Below are 10,236 nucleotides of genomic sequence, written 5' to 3' on the forward strand. Positions count from 1 at the left end.
TGATAACCAGAACGAAGATCAATCTTAGAAAACACAGTAGCTCCCTCCAATTGGTCAAATAGATCATTTATCATAGGCAAAGGATACTTATTCTTAATGGTTACCTCATTCAAAGAACGATAATCAACACACATCCTCAAGGTCCCATCCTTCTTCTCCACAAACTTAACTGGAGCTCCCCAAGGTGATGAACTTGGGCGAATAAATCCTTGTGCCTGCAATTCTCTTATCTGCTTCAATTCCTCCAACTCTTGAGGAGGCATTCTATACGGTCTCTTTGCACTGGGTCCAGTGCCCGGTATTAAATCAATAAGAAACTCAATATCTCTATCTGGTGGCATACCTGGCAACTCCTCTGGAAACACATCTAGATAATCTCTCACAACTGGCACCTCTTCCAGGCTACCCCCTTAAGAGAGTTCACCTGCACCTGATTATGCTTATACTTACATACATATTTGATCCTCTTCCCTCCTGGTGCACTGAGAGTAACAGATCGACTGGCACAATCAATACGACCTTTATATAACTGCAACCAATCCATACCCAAAATAACATCCAGACCTTGTGACTTCAATATAATCAAATCCATAGGAAAATCATGCTTTCCAATAGAAAAAGTCAACTGATGGCAACCAACACCTGCTATCATCTCAGCTCCTGGGGAACTCACTCTAATAGGCATACTAAGTGTTTTGGTTGGCAATCCATGTTTATCAACAAATACCCTCGAAATAAATGAATGTGATGCACCAGTATCAAAAAGAACAAGTGCAGGTACCGAATTAATCAAGAACTTACCAGTCACTGCATCAGGTTCATTGTAAACCTCCTCCACATTAACATGATTTACATGACCATTTTGGTAGGGGTTTGGCTTGCTGGATCCTGAGTTCTTCGCCCCCGGGCAATCTGTGGCATAGTGCCCCATAGCCTTACACCTGAAGCACTGCACCTGACTCAAATCCCTTGGCGCACGTGTAACCTGGTGGTTCTGGTTATTGTTACCTCCATTGCCATTGCCATTACCATTACCATTACCTCTGTCATTGCCATTGTTACTCTTGTGCCCATTATGATGATGGTGGCCATTATGGTTGTGGCCATTCCCTCCATGATGATTATGATCATTACCTCCATGATGATTATGTCCATTACCTCCATGATGATTATGTCCATTACCTCCATTACCATGATATGAAGTGCGTGGTTTCTGCTGTGGTCCTGAATTATACCTGTTATTGTTGTTGTACTTCCTCTTGCGATTCTCTATGTCATGTTGCTTTCACTCCAACACAATGGCCTTATCAATTAGGTCCTGACAATTCCTAAAAGTGGCCACTGTCAACTGAAGGCTCAAGTCATCATTTAGGCCCTCCAAAAATTTCTCTTGCCTAGCTGCATCAGTGTTAACATCATTAGGAGCATAGCCTGCAAGATTATTAAATTCCTCCACATAAGCATTAACAGTGCGACATCCCTGGCGCAAACTGTGAAACTCCTTCTTTTTCAGACTCATAGCACCAGCAGACACATGTGAGGCACGAAAAGCATCCTAAAACTGAGGCCATGTGATAGTAGCAATGGGATAAGTGACCAAGTAATTGTCCCACCAAGCTGCAGCAGGACCCTCCAACAAATGTGAGGCAAACCTCACCCTCTCTGCATCAGTGCATCCAACCGTCTCCAGGTTCCTATTGACTGCACGGAGCCAGTCATCAGCCACAATAGGTTCAGGGGAACTGGAGAACCTCAGAGGATTCAACCTCAAGAACCCGGTAAGCATATCCACAGGTGGCGATGGCGGCGGATTGTTGTTGTTATTGTTGTTGTTCTGGTTCTGAGTAAGCAACTGGATCAACTGGGCCTGTCCCTCAATAACCTGCTGTATGTATGGTGGTACTCCATTGCCATTATTGTCTCCTCCTGCAGTATTGCGTCTAGTATCACGCCTCGGCGGCATCTGGTGGGCAAGCATAGATGAGTTATAGATATAATAGGGCCAAAAGCTATGTATATATAAATATATTCTACCCATATGCATAATATGATCAAGCCAACAAAACACAACAACGAATAACACCAACAAACAAACAACAAACAATATGGTAATATTATATATATATAGTCGAATAATTTCCACACTAAGCAATTTAACTAACAACTATCAATCAAGCAAACAATCTAGTATCTTCATACCATGAAAGTGGGCATAATCAGATACGCTAACACGATAACGTTGCAATATAAAACAAACATGAATGGTGGTCTCAGCACCAGTTCCTACTTAACTGTTCAAGATACTTGAGGGGGTTAACTAATAAACAGTAAGAAGTATAGCTAGTTTATAAAATAATTTTCACTCCTATGGCTTTTCTAATCCATTTTCCAGGGTCACGTCCTACAGTCAACACACTGCTCTGATACCATCTGTAACAACCAAACCTCGAAGGATTTGAGTCTCTGTGCTTACCGTGCTAGTCCCTGGATCGAACTCGCTAGCACACAAAGTATAGATGAATACCAGAATAACAAGTGCATCATTTATTACTTCGTATGATCCAGAATATATAAAATAAAACAATCTGCATAGCACTTGGCTAGCTTTATTCAATCAAACAGTGGAAAGTAGCAGAAAATAACAATGAGTCCCATCATAGCCCACTGGCGATGCTGAGTGCAGACTCGCGACCCTATGATGCCTTCCCTCAACACCAGGCAATACCACTTCCGCCCAGAGGTGAGTTAAATCCTGAGTTACTACTCAATTTGTTAAAATATATAATCCTCACATAAACTCAATGAATACACGAACCACCCCCGTCTACAAAGCATAGCAAACTACAACTACCACGATTTGCAAAAACAGGAAGATAGCTCAACAGCATAGCAAAAATAATATAGTATTCCTATACATGCATATATTCATAGTGTGATATAACTACATGCATCGAAAACAATAGGTAAAGGATGATCAACATGTAACTTGCCTTGGTTCTGGTTCAGAAAGTCACACTCCTGACAATAGCTCACGTCGCACTCCGGACAATCTATACATTTCGCACAATTCAAAAAATCAATCACCGAAACATGAAAAGAACCAAAACAAAACCAACAGCAAGAAAAACATTTTAAAAACTCAACAGCAGCAGCTTAACAGCACCTAAATGCACTATGGTCACAACGCAAAAAGAATCACTCGATTCCGATAAACAGTTTGAGAGTTATGGCCTCCGGAAGATTTGATTCAAATTCAAACGAATTCAAATTTGAACAGTGCAAACATGTGCAAAGTTGGTACTGTGATAATGTGCTGATTTTTGTGAGTGCATAGGAAAAAGAATTACCTAAATTGGACTTATAGAATAAAAGATATAGCTAGTTGAATTTTAGTTGGAAAACTAAAAAAAAGAGCAACAGAAAATGCCTGCGCGCTGTAGCGAACTCCTGTAGCGAACTGCCACGTGTCAGTGCGTGATTGGCTGTGGTTTGCTATGCGCGCGTGCTCACCCGCAGAATAGAGGAAAACGGCGGCGGCGCTCGTCCGGTGGGTCTCCGGCGAAGGTAAGGTGACGTACGGGTGCGGAGGTGAGTGGCGGAGGCGGTGGTGGTGTCGGACGGCGGTGAGGTGGACTGTGCCGGCGGCGGTGAAGACCTGAACGCGGCAACTCCGGCGGCGGTGGACGTCGGTGGCGGCAGCATTCTGGTTCTCTGCAGGGCACTTCGAGGTGTCAAAAGAGTTCGTCGTCGAGTGGGGGTTCGAGGGGTGTAGGCAGCGCGGCTCTGCGGTCTCTTACGGCGATGGAAACGACCGGCGAAACGGCGGCGAACTCGGATCTCCCGGCGAGATCCGAAACACCCTAGGCGGCTCGTGCGGCAGCAGGAGAGGGAAACGAGGATTGCGGGTCTCCCCTAGGGCTTTGGTCTCACACACGGCAGGTCGGGTGCGTGCTGGGTTGACTAGGGCTCGAGTGCGAGTCGGGCGCGGCCTCAGCGTGCGTACGCGCGGCGGTCGAGCGGTGTCCGGCTCGGGGAAGAAGCAGGGGTGTGGGCTGGGGTTCGCTGGCAGCGGCTGAAGGAGCGGGGCGTGCGTGCGGCTGGCGGCATACCGCTTCGGTAGGCTAGGTGGGCTGCGGCCGCGCAGTGCTGGGACACGGGTGCGTGGAGCCGCAGCACTGAGTTTCCTTTTTTTAAACACCACTACATAAACAAAAATAATTAAAATAAGATACACAACACAAAAATCTAAATAAAAATACCTAGACACACAGTAAAATCTATACTGGTAATATAAACTACAGGAACACTAGTTCCAACACTAATGCAGTTTTCGAAAATGGTTTTTATGCACTAGGCAACACAAACAGCAATAAAATAATCAAATAAAATATTTTGAAGATTGCAAAAATTACTAGAACATATCATATGAAGTGGAAATAATATTCTGCACATTATGAACATTTTTAAAATAGGGGAGAAGTCATGTTATCTCCACTCCAAATAAATTGCCATTTGTTGCATAATGATTTGAATATTCTAAAAAAGCAAATAATGCAATAAAAATATGATATGCATATGAATGATCTATTAACATCCTAATTTAGGAAAATTGGGATGTTACATCCGGTCAATAACCAATAGCGGGGCCTGGATGCCCATATTGGTTCCTATATATTCTATGAAGATCTTTATCAGTCGAGCTTTTATGACAACGTACGTAATTCCCTTTGTCGGTCGGTATGTTACTTGCCTGAGATTCGATCGTCAGTATCTTTATACCTAGTTCAATCTCATTACCGGTAAGTCTCTTTACTCATTCCGTAATACATCATCTCGTAACTAACTCCTTAGTCACTTTGCTTGCAAGCTTCTTGTGATGCTGTATTATCCAGAGGGACCACAGATACCTCTCCGATATACAGAGTGACAAATCCCAATCTTGATTCACACCAACTCAACAGAAACCTTCGGAGATGCCCGTAGAGCATCTTTATGATCACCCAGTTACGTTGTGATGTTTGATAGCACGCAAGGTATCCTCCGGTATCCGGGAGTTGCATGATCTCATGGTCGAAGGAATATGTATTTGACATTAAGAAAGCGCTAGCAATAAACTGAACAATCATATGCTATGCTAACAGATGGGTCTTGTCAATCACATCATTCTCCTAATGATGTGATACCATTATCAAGTGACAACACATGTCTATGGTTAGGAAACCTTAACCATCTCTTGATCAACGAGGTAGTGTAGTAGAGGCTCAGGGAAACGGTATTTGTTAATGTATTCACACATGTATTTAAGTTCCGGTCAATAAAATTCTAGCATGAATAGTAAACCTTTCTCATGAATAAGGAAATATAATAATAACAACTTTATTATTGTCTCTAGGGCATATTTCCATCAGTCTCCCACTTGCACTAGAGTCAATAATCTAGTTCACATCGCCGTGTGATTAACACCTATAATTCACATCACCATGTGACTAACACTCAAAGAGTTTACTAGAGTCAATTATCTAGTTCACATCACCATGTGATTAATACCCTAAGAGTACTAAGGTGTGATCATGTTTTGTTTCTGAGAGAGGTTTAGTCAACGGGTCTGCCATAATCAGATCCATATATATTTTGGAAACTTCTATGTCTTCAATGCTCTGCACGGAGCTACTCTAGCTAATTTCTCCCACGTTCAATATGTATCCAGATTGAGACTCAAAGTCATTCAGATCAGTGTGAAAGCTTGAATCAATGTAACTCTTTATGAAAAACTCTTTAGCACCTCCATTACCTAGAAACATTTCCTTATTCCTCTTAGGTAAGTAAGGATAATTTTGACCACTGTCCAGTGATCAACTCCTGGATCACTATTGTACCCCCTTGCCAGACTCATGGTAAGGCACACAACAGGTCTGGTACACAGCATGGCAAACTTTATAGAACCTACTGAGGCATAGGGAATGACTTTCATTCTCTCTCTATCTTTTTCCTTGGCCAGGCTTTGAGTCTTACTCAACATCCCACCTTGCAATATAGGAAAGAACCCTTTCTTTGACTAATCCATTTTGAACTTCTTAAAAACTCTGTCAAGGTATGTGCTTTGTGAAAGTCCTATTAAGCGTCTCGATCTATCCCTATAGATCTTGATGCCCAATATATATAAGTAGCTTCACCGAGGTCATTCATTGAAAAATTCTTATTCAAGTATCCTTTTATGCTATACAGAAATTCTATATCATTTCCAATCAGGAATATGTCATCCACATATAACACCAGAAATGCTAGAGAGCTCCCACTCACTTTCTTGTAAATATAGGCTTCACCATAAGTCTGTATAAAACCATATGCTTTGATCACCTCATCAAAGCAGATATTCCAACTCTGAGATGCTTGCACCGGTCCATAGATGGATCGCTGGAGCTTGCACACTTTGTTAGCACCTTTAGGATCAACAAAACCTACTAGTTGCATCATATACAACTCTTCTCTAAGAAATCTTAAGGAATGCAGTGTTGATGTCCATTTTCCAGATTTCATAATCATAAAATGCGGCAATTGCTAACATGATTCGGATAGACTTAAGCATCACCACGGGTGAGAAAGTCTCATCGTAGTCAACCCCTTGAACTTGTCGAAAACCTTTTGCAACAAGTTGAGCTTTATAGACAGTGATATTACCATCAACGCCCGTATTCCTCTTGAAGATCCATTTATTTGCACTGGCTTGCCGATCATCAGGCAAGTCCACCAAAGTCCATACTTTGTTCTCATACATGGATCTTATCTCAGATTTCATGGCCTCAAGCCATTTATCAGAATTTGGGCTCATCGTAGCTTCTTCATAGTTGGTAGGTTCACCTTGGTCTAATAACTTGATTTCCAGGATAGGATTACCGTACCACTCTAGTGCGGAACGTGTTTTGGTTGACCTATGAGGTTCAGTAGTAACTTGATCTGAAGTTTCATGATCATCATCATTAGCTTCCTCTCTAGTTGGAGAAGGCATTACGGGAATGGTTTTCTCTGATGTGCTACTTTCCAATTCAAGAGAAGGTACAATTACCACATCAAGTTCTACTTTCCTTCCACTCACTTCTTTCGAAAGAAACTCCTTCTCTACAAAGGACCCATTCTTGGCAACAAAGATCTTTCCTTCAGATCTATGGTAGAATGTGTACCCAATTGTTTCCTTAGGGTATCATATGAAGACGCACTTCTGCGATTTGGGTTCGAGCTTATTAGGCTGAAGCCTTTTGACATAAGTGTCGCATCCCCCAACTTTAAGAAACGATAGCTTAGGTTTCTTGCCAAACCATAGTTCATACGGTATCTTCTCAAGGGATTTAGACGATGCCCTATTTAAGGTGAATGCGGCTTTCTCTAATGCATAACCCCAAAATGGTAAAGGAAAATCGGTAAGAGATATCATACAATGCACCATATCTAATAAAGTATGGTTACGATATTCGAACACACCATTATGCTATGGTGTTCCAGGTGGCGTGAGTTGTGAAACAATTCCACATTGTTTTAAATGAAGGCCAAACTCGTAACTCAAATATTTGCCTCTGCGATCAGATTCTAGAAACTTTATTTTCTTGTTACGATGATTCTCTACGTCACTCTAAAATTCTTTGAACTTTTCAAATGTTTCAGACTTGTGTTTCATTAAGTGAATACCCATACCTACTTAAATCATCTGTGAAGGTTAGAAAATAACGATACCCGCCACGTGCCTCAACACTCATCATACTGCATACATCGATATGTATTATTGCCAATAAGTCATTAGCTCGCTCCATTATTCCGGAGAAGGGAGTTTTAGTCATCTTACCCATGAGGCATGGTTCGCAAGTATCAAATTATTCATAATCAAGTGATTCCAAAATTCCATCTGCATGGAGTTTCTTCATGCGCTTTACACCAATATGACCTAAACGGTAGTGCCACAAGTATGTTGTACTATCATTATCAACTTTGCATCTTTTCACATAAATATTATGAATATGTGTATCACTACGATCGAGATTCAACAAGAGAAGACCATTCAGCAAAGGTGCATGACCATAAAAGATATTACTTTAAATAGAACAACCATTATTCTCTGATTTAAATGAATAACCGTCTCGCATTAAACAAGATCCAGATATAATGTTCATGCTCAATGCTGGCACCAAATAACAATTATTGAGGCTTAAAACTAACCCCAAAGGTAGATGTAGAGGTAGCGTGTCGACGGCGATCACATCGACCTCGGAACCATTCCCGACGCGCATCGTCACCTCGTCCTTAGCCAATCTTCGTTTATTTCGTAGGTATTGTTTCGAGTTACAAATAAGAGCAACTGAAACTTTGTAGCTTGGTGGCAGTGACTGAAGAACTCTGTCAATAACACTCTCAACTGGAAGATCAATTCCTAGCTAAGTCAACTGGTTATGACACCCAGACATTTTGAGTATGTGTTCACTGACAGATCTGTTCTCCTCCATCTTGCAGCTATAGAATTTGTAGGAGACATCATATATCACAACCAGGGCATTAGCTCGAAATATCAATTTAAGCTCTTGGCACATCTTATATGCTTTGTGGCGTTCAAAACGCCTTTGAAGTCCCGGTTCTAAGCCGTAATGCATGGCACACTGAACTATTGAGTAGTCATCAGACCGCGTTTGCCAGGCGTTCATGACTTCTAGATTAGCAGGAGTGGGTCTGTCACCTAGCGGTGCATCAAGGACATAATTTTTCTGTGCAACAATGAGGAAAACCCTCAAGTTACGGACTCAGTCGTGTAGTTGCTACCATCATCTTTCAACTTAGCTTTCTCTAGGAACGCATTAAAATTCAAGGGAACGGTAGCACGGGCCATGATAAATTAAGTTCAATTAATCAAATTACTAATGAACTCCCACTACTGCAGGATGCTGCTAACGCGACACTATTATCAGAGACCCTTTGACAAAACTATGTGCGATGTATTAATCACAAACGGTGATGTAAAAAACCCATCAAAAATGATGCAAAACGCTTGAGATGGCGAAGACATCAAACACGGTTCAGTTGCATGTGCGATGCAGGACATAGGTTGATCCATGCGAATTGTTTGCGATGAGAAAGAACAACAGAAACGAGCAGCCATATCAAGGTATGTGCGATAGATGGCATACAATTCACTCCAATGAACTATTTGCCATTAGAGAATGCAATAGAAACGGTCGGCCAGATCAAGGTGGGTGTGATATACGGCATACGGGTCACTCGGACGAACTACTTTTGATTAGGGAAGAGAATAGAAGCGGTTCAACTTAACAAGATGTGTGTAATATGCAGCTTATAGTTCACATAGATGAACTATTTTCGATGAACCAAAAGAACACAAGTGATTCGTGTAAACAAGATGTGTGTGTTACGCGGAAAATAGACCACTCGGGCGAGCAACCACATGGTCAACCTTCTGGCACCCTGTGGGAGGCGTGACGGCGTATCCATCAGACACGATGGTGATATCTTGACCGTGTGTGATAGTGGGTAGACACGTACACATACATCTGAGAACGCGGGCCCATGTTTTGGGCTTCCGATGCGTGGCATACAGTTAATCCATAAGAACTATTTGTGATGAGCCAAAACAACAGAAACGGGCTTTGTAGGCCCAGAACCATCTATAAATCTTGACCTTGTTTCTCGTCACACTGGAGATCACAATGCAATAAGTAATTGCAAATCTGTTCACACCAACTAACTAGTGTGTGTTCACACTTGCACCGGGCTATAAAAACTACACACTCGAAAATTACTTCACAGCTCCTCTCCTCATCACCCACAAAACTGGTCTTTCCTGTCAAGTCGTTTTGCCATGACCGGTAGGAGGAGTTTCGAGTGGACATATAACCAGGCAGCAAAGACCAAGGCCGCAGAAGCACTAGAGAGGTCCCGCCGCCAAGCGGCAGCCGCAACAAAGATGTCCCAGCGCGCCGCAGAGCCCTTGAACAAGCTCTCACGGGCATGTGAGGGCTCTCACAAGCGCCCTCGTCGCGTCGGTGATCACGACGAGCTGGCATTCCTGAAGTCCTTGGCCGGTGACGATGACTTTCTCACTGGCCTCATTAAGCAGCAGGAGCTGGCCGACGGCTTGATGAAGCTGCTCGAGATCAGCGATGCCTTGGTTAATAAGGTGACCGGCCTCGTGGAGCAACTCATGGGTGCTACTTCTTGAGCTTGCGTTGGGTTTTTCCCTTG

General features: G+C 42.5%; 1 pseudogene; it reads right to left on the reverse strand.

The window, feature by feature from the left end:
- Positions 1 to 379: 379 nt before the first annotated feature.
- Positions 380 to 1,963, reverse strand: LOC147959799 (uncharacterized; annotated as a pseudogene).
- Between the last annotated feature and the right edge of the window lie 8,273 nt (positions 1,964 to 10,236).

The sequence above is a fragment of the Triticum urartu genome, chromosome 7A, assembly GCF_056163025.1.
Source record: "Triticum urartu cultivar PI428250 chromosome 7A, HENAU_Tu73, whole genome shotgun sequence".
In the NCBI taxonomy this organism is placed as follows: domain Eukaryota; kingdom Viridiplantae; phylum Streptophyta; class Magnoliopsida; order Poales; family Poaceae; genus Triticum; species Triticum urartu.